Source organism: Palaemon carinicauda, chromosome 16 (assembly GCF_036898095.1).
Source record: "Palaemon carinicauda isolate YSFRI2023 chromosome 16, ASM3689809v2, whole genome shotgun sequence".
NCBI lineage: Eukaryota > Metazoa > Arthropoda > Malacostraca > Decapoda > Palaemonidae > Palaemon > Palaemon carinicauda.
Genome location: NC_090740.1, coordinates 31,430,786 through 31,436,725, shown reverse-complemented (window position 1 = coordinate 31,436,725; position 5,940 = coordinate 31,430,786). Strand labels below are relative to the sequence as shown.

The window sequence follows — 5,940 nt, the reverse complement described above, 5'->3', positions numbered from 1 at the left end:
ATTCTAGATTGTTCAGGCATTCTTTTAGATATTTTGGTTCATTTTGGTTCAGTATCTTAAACGTTAGTAAGAGTAGCTTGTATTCAATTCTCGCTTTTACCGGCAGCCAGTGTAATTTAATTAGTGCAGGGGTAACTCTTTCCCTATTGTGTAGTACTTTCATTAATCTAGCGGCTCTGTTTTGTACTCTCTGAATTTTCTTCAGCTGATAATTTGGTAAGCCATAGAACAGTGAGTTGCAGTAATCAATTCTTGAAACTTGAGTTTAATTTAACAAACTGATGAGATTGTTATCATACCATTGTTTGATTAATTGATCAACCTGGGAATTTACGAAAAAAATTGGCTGAATGCTAACGTTTATAAAAAAATGTGTTCATATAAAAAAACATTGAACACTTAACAAATAAAAGTCATACCATGGGCTAAAACTAATTCCGAATCTACATGCAAACCACACACATAGGCTTGTTTAAGCGACGATTGGGCTCGGCACATGACGTCAGGAACCCTTATATGAGGAACTACTGAATCGAACATCCGACAAACACACGATGTTCTTGTCAAAGATAAAAAAGACAGGAAAATAGATGTATATGGACAAAATTATTTCTAAAAAGTGCAACGCAATTGCATAAAAATAACTTTTCTGAATACATATCGCCTGTAACTATACAGTACCATTATCTTATTAATTGGTGAGTTTCTCGCATATAATCATTTACTGGATTTTTTTTTTCTCAAACCCCAAGAGTGTTAAAACTATAGCTCTAGTTTTGGGTTACGTCAACTGTAGCCTTGAACAGGACATTTATTTCTATGTAGGCCTAGTTTCCCGAGTAAAATCACAAGTGTCTTAACAGTAAACGTGCTATTATAACGGATGAATCTTACCTTTAGATAATTTGCAGTTCAACTCAGGCTGATAAAAATTCTCGATAAGATAAAGGGAGCTTCTAACCCAGCCTAGCCATGCTCACGTGATTATTATCCTTCAGTTGTTTATTTTTAAAATGTATCTTGTACACTAAAATTATATTAACCAGCTGACTTAATTATTTGCACTTCACAATCCAGAACAGGCCTCTATGCAATCATCTTATTTCAGTAAAAAATACTTTTGCAGATCATTTATATAACAATCACATATAGAGTTAAAAAGCAAGTCACTGTAAACGATAATGCTCTTATTTTTTTTTCTTTTGCTCACCAGGTAGAGAAACTTTTTAGGCACCTGTTAGCACCAACACTGATTTTTCTTAGGTGTCTCTCTCCACAAATCATTTACTTTAAACATAAATGAGAGTCTATTGCTAGCTCATGAGTAAATTGCACTTTGTTATCCAATATCAATCAGTATCCAAACAATCAATCAATATTATGATTTCCTCAAGTCCCAACACACACACAGGCATAACCGTCTTCTTTGCTGTCTCGAGTAACCACTGAATGAAATTCTTCTTCGAAGTTCGACTGTTCGAACCGAAGGCTGAGGTAGCGCCAGGTAGGAGAGTTGCCATGAACCGATTTCTCATACGCTTCCAAATGTTGGCTTTTATTCGTACATTAAAACTGGATTTTGAATTATGTGATTCACTCTATTAAGTAAATTAGCACTACATGCAACATATTTTAAGATGTAATATTTACCTGTGCTGTTGATAATACTTATTTATAATAACGAAACTCATACCTTACCCAAGGGCTGACCAGAGAACGTGATATCTTGACCCTTTCTTGTTTCTATTTTGCATTTCTGTATTGTTCACTTTGATGGAATATAGCTACATTAATAATTACACGTATATGATGTATGTAATCTCATGAGACAGAAGATTTTAACATAATTCCAATAATAAATTATTAAAATCGATCTAGTGTGAAATGTTAAACTAAGAAAATTAAATAATTACGCTTTCCGGTTATCATGTATGCTAATTGGAAAAAAAATGTTCTAGCAATGATAACACGTGTCTATGAGATACATGTTGATGACCTTGCGAAATATGAAAATGGTGTTAAACTTAAATGCATGGAGTTGAACCATCTGTCTGTTTTCTCTCCTTTCTGAAACCAGGATGATACTTTTTCATCAAACTGACCACTTTTGACAAAATTGTCAAGTCATACTCTTGGACTTATCATAATCATCCTCATAACGAAGAAGGGAGACGAAATGTTTTATTTGTTCTAACAGTGGATAAAGTTTTCATTTAGTTACTTTTCTATTGTCGAACGTTTGTCATAAACATGAAGGTATATATTTTTTTCTAGCATACACGAGTACTTACAAACTTTAAGCAGACCTAAAATATTCCCCTTCTCAGATGTTTTAAGTCAAATATTTTCCCTTTGAATCTAATGCAGAAGAAATGTTCTTTCGGTTCACATCATCCGATATTTTTTATGTCTCTGTTATGTTTACTGTTTAATTTATATTTCTGCATTGTTTAGTCCGCGTTAAGTTGTGTTTTGAAAGGCCTAGCGTGGAGGCTTTATAGCTAGATGCTACCTTCTTATAAAGATTAGATTCACTAATTTATATTAGGTGTGATTTTGGTGTCATAATTTTCCTGGTGGTTGGAATATGTCCACATACAAGTTTATCTCTAGATATCAAATTATTTCACTTATTATAGTTGTTTTATCATTCTTTAATGCGAAAAATTGGCTTAACGTGTATCAACGAAAGAATTCAGACTGGATTTTGGTTAGTTCTAAAACCACCGAAGTATTATTATTATTATTATTATTATTATTATTATTATTATTATTATTATTATTATTATTATTATTATTATTATTATTATTATTATCGTCTTCATGATTGTTGTTATTATTATTTTTATTATTATTACTATTATCATTATTATTATTATTATTATTATTATTATTATTATTATTATTGCTGTTAGGTATTATTGTTGTTTTTGTTGTTGTTGTTGTTGTTATAATAATAATAATACTAATAATAATAATAATAATAATTATTATTATTATTATTATCATCATTTTTATTATTGTTATTATTATCATTATTATTATTACTATTATTACTTGCTAAGCTACAACCCTAGTTGGAAAAGCAGGACGCTATAAGCCCGAGGGCTCCAACAAGGAAAATAGCCCAGTGAGGAAAGGAAATAAGGAAAATACAATAGGAGTAATTAACAATCTAAATTAAATATGTTAAGAACATTAACAACATTAAAATAAGATATTTCAAGAACATTAACATTAAAATAAATTTTTCATATATAAACTATAAAAACTTGAAAGAAACAAGAGGAAGAGAAATAACATAGAATAGTGTGCCCGAGTGTACACTCAAGCAAAAGAACCATACCCCAAGACAGTGAAAGACCATGGTACAGAGGCTATGGCACTACCCAAAACCAGAGAACAATAGTTTGATATTGGAGTGTCCCTCTTCTAGAAGAGCTGCTTACCATAGCTAAAGGGTCTCTTCTACCCTTACCAAGGAGAAAGCAGCCACTGAACAATTAAATTTCATTAGTTAACTCCTTAAGCAAAGAAGAATCGTTTGGTAAACTCAGTGTTATCAGGTGTATGAGGACAGAGGAGAGTTATGTAAAGAAGCTATACCCCAAGAGATTTGTCTATGACAGGGAACGATACTGTTAAAACGGAGGCATTGTTTAATAATCAACCAACATAAAAGTAATCATCATGGACAGCTGCACTGTCAGCTCCTGTAGATGTTTCAGAACCATAATCATATAATTTCACAGAATCTTTATGTAACTGATCATGTTCCAAAAATCATGTCTTTACTTCCTTGTCTGTTGCATATAGATAACTCCAGTCATCCAATGAAGCAACTTGGGGCAGCACACTTTTCTGATTCTTGATTGACGTATTATCAATTGCTGCACTGAGCCTACAGGAGAAGGTTAAATCTCTTAATTTTACTATATATCGCAGTCCTAACTCTCCTTTTCACAAAGCTAAAGGGAGTTCATCAGTGTCATCATATGAAAGATCAATAGTTGATGTTTGAAGGGTCTAGAGCACATCCTTAGACCGGCAATCTGTGATATATCTAACTCTGTAACTTTAGTACCACATGGCGATGAGTAAATCGGGTAACGCTAGTCAAGTTAAGAGCAACACAATGAGTCCCATGGAAAGAAACTTTAACACTCCAGAGGAGAGAGGAGGAACTGATATTATTATTATTATTATTATTATTATTATTATTTGCTCAGCTACAACCCTAGTTGGAAAAGTAGGAAGCTTAGAGACCAGGGGCTCCAACAGGGAAAGTAGCCCAGTGAGTAAAGGAAACCAGGGAAAATAAAATATTTTAAGAACAGTAACGTTGTGGAGGATTAATTTTTTTTTTTTTTTTTTTTTTGCCAAATCGAGAGAGAGAGAGAGAGAGAGAGAGAGAGAGAGAGAGAGAGAGAGAGAGAGAGGTAGTTAGTGTATCGATTGTTAGTTGTGAGAAAGACTGTTGGTATAAATGAGATTGTTTGTTTATGTTTTTAGTTAGGTTACGGCAATGGTGAATGTCTTGGGTGAATGCTTATTTTGATTTGACTGCAGCAAGAGTCAGTTCTGTGTGAATGCTGGATTTACTTCATTATTATTTTACCAGCGTGGAAGCGATTGTTTATTTTTGAAACCGTACTTCCTCTCTTATCTTACCACTACTGTGGAAGACATTTGTAGCTACCCTCTCCAGCTGTGATTGATATAGGTATTGACGATGTGGACTGGTTAAGGACTTGGATTGGATTATACTTCGAAATACGTAGCAGTTAGTTGACGAGGGTTGCGGTAAACGGAAATGATTTGGAATGTACTTTGGATGATGACATTCACTGCCTTAATCGATTGAAAGTGTATGGCAGATTATCAGGAAATGGTCCGGTTGCCACAGAGTTGGCAAAGGCTGTGAAAAACTGTGAGACCTCGTGTGGACGATAGTGTCCGCTCCCAAACATATTTAAGTGTTTATTTGTGTGTGTGTGTTTTTTTTTTTTTAAATATTTGGACAGTTTCCGTGTCCGCAAACGGACCGTTAAAAATATTTTACAGATTGAGTTCTGATGTGATTTTTTTTTGTCTGTGGTTTAGTCTTAAGTTTATTATTAGGTTTAGTTTGTAAGAAATAGTTCAAGTGTGATTAATTTGGTTATTTATTTAGTGTTAAGTTTATATTAGTTCAAAGTTATAATAATTTGATTGGGGATGGTTTATGTTAAGCATTTTAGTTTGTAAGGAAATATAGCTTTAAGGTTTTTTTTTTTTTTTTTTTGTCCTTTTGTCTAAGAGTCTGGTTTTAGATATCGTAAGGAGAAAGTTTGTTTTATTGAGACATTTGTCAGAGTGATTTAAGGGGTGGGGGTTGTCCTTGCAACATACCACCACATTATTTTGGCGCCCGAACAGGGACAGCAGAGGTGGGATTGATAACTGGACTCTCAGATGAAGGACTGATAGGTTACGAAATTAGATTTAAGACTGAAGAAAATGGAAGATCAGAACAAGTTATTAAGGGAGGAATTGCGGTTGGTTAAAGAACGGGAGCAGAAGTTGATAGTTGAGAAAGAGAGGTTGCTAGCAGAGAGTAAGGGGTTAAGGTGTGAGAATGAGGAGATGCATAGGAAACTGAGGGAAATTCAGGGAACTGTAGAGAGAGTGGAAGAGGGTGTTGAGATAAGGATGCGTGAGAATGAGGAACGAATGGAAGCTATGATGGGGCAAGTAATGGGAATGATGAAAACTTTCATGGGTGAAGGCGCAGTCGGAGGAGTGGCCTCTGCTACAGGTAAAGGGTTGCTGGTGGAAGAAAAGGTTAAGGTAAGTGATAATGGGAAAGGAAGTGATAATGGGAAAGGAAGTGATAATGATGTTAAAGGGACTAGGCATAGTAAGGATGAACAGAAATGTGATAGGAAGAATGAGAAGAAA

At 34.0% G+C, this 5,940-nt stretch overlaps 1 protein-coding gene across 6 annotated transcripts in view; it reads right to left on the bottom strand.

The window, feature by feature from the left end:
- The window catches only part of LOC137655717 (rho GTPase-activating protein 18-like), a 451,738-nt gene extending 450,304 nt beyond the window's left edge, over positions 1-1,434 (bottom strand). For all 6 annotated transcript variants that reach the window (XM_068389727.1, XM_068389729.1, XM_068389726.1 and 3 more), the window contains exon 1: positions 895-1,434. The gene's annotated coding sequence lies outside the window, so the exon portion shown is untranslated. The remainder of the gene's footprint in view (positions 1-894) is intronic.
- Positions 1,435-5,940: the final 4,506 nt, after the last annotated feature.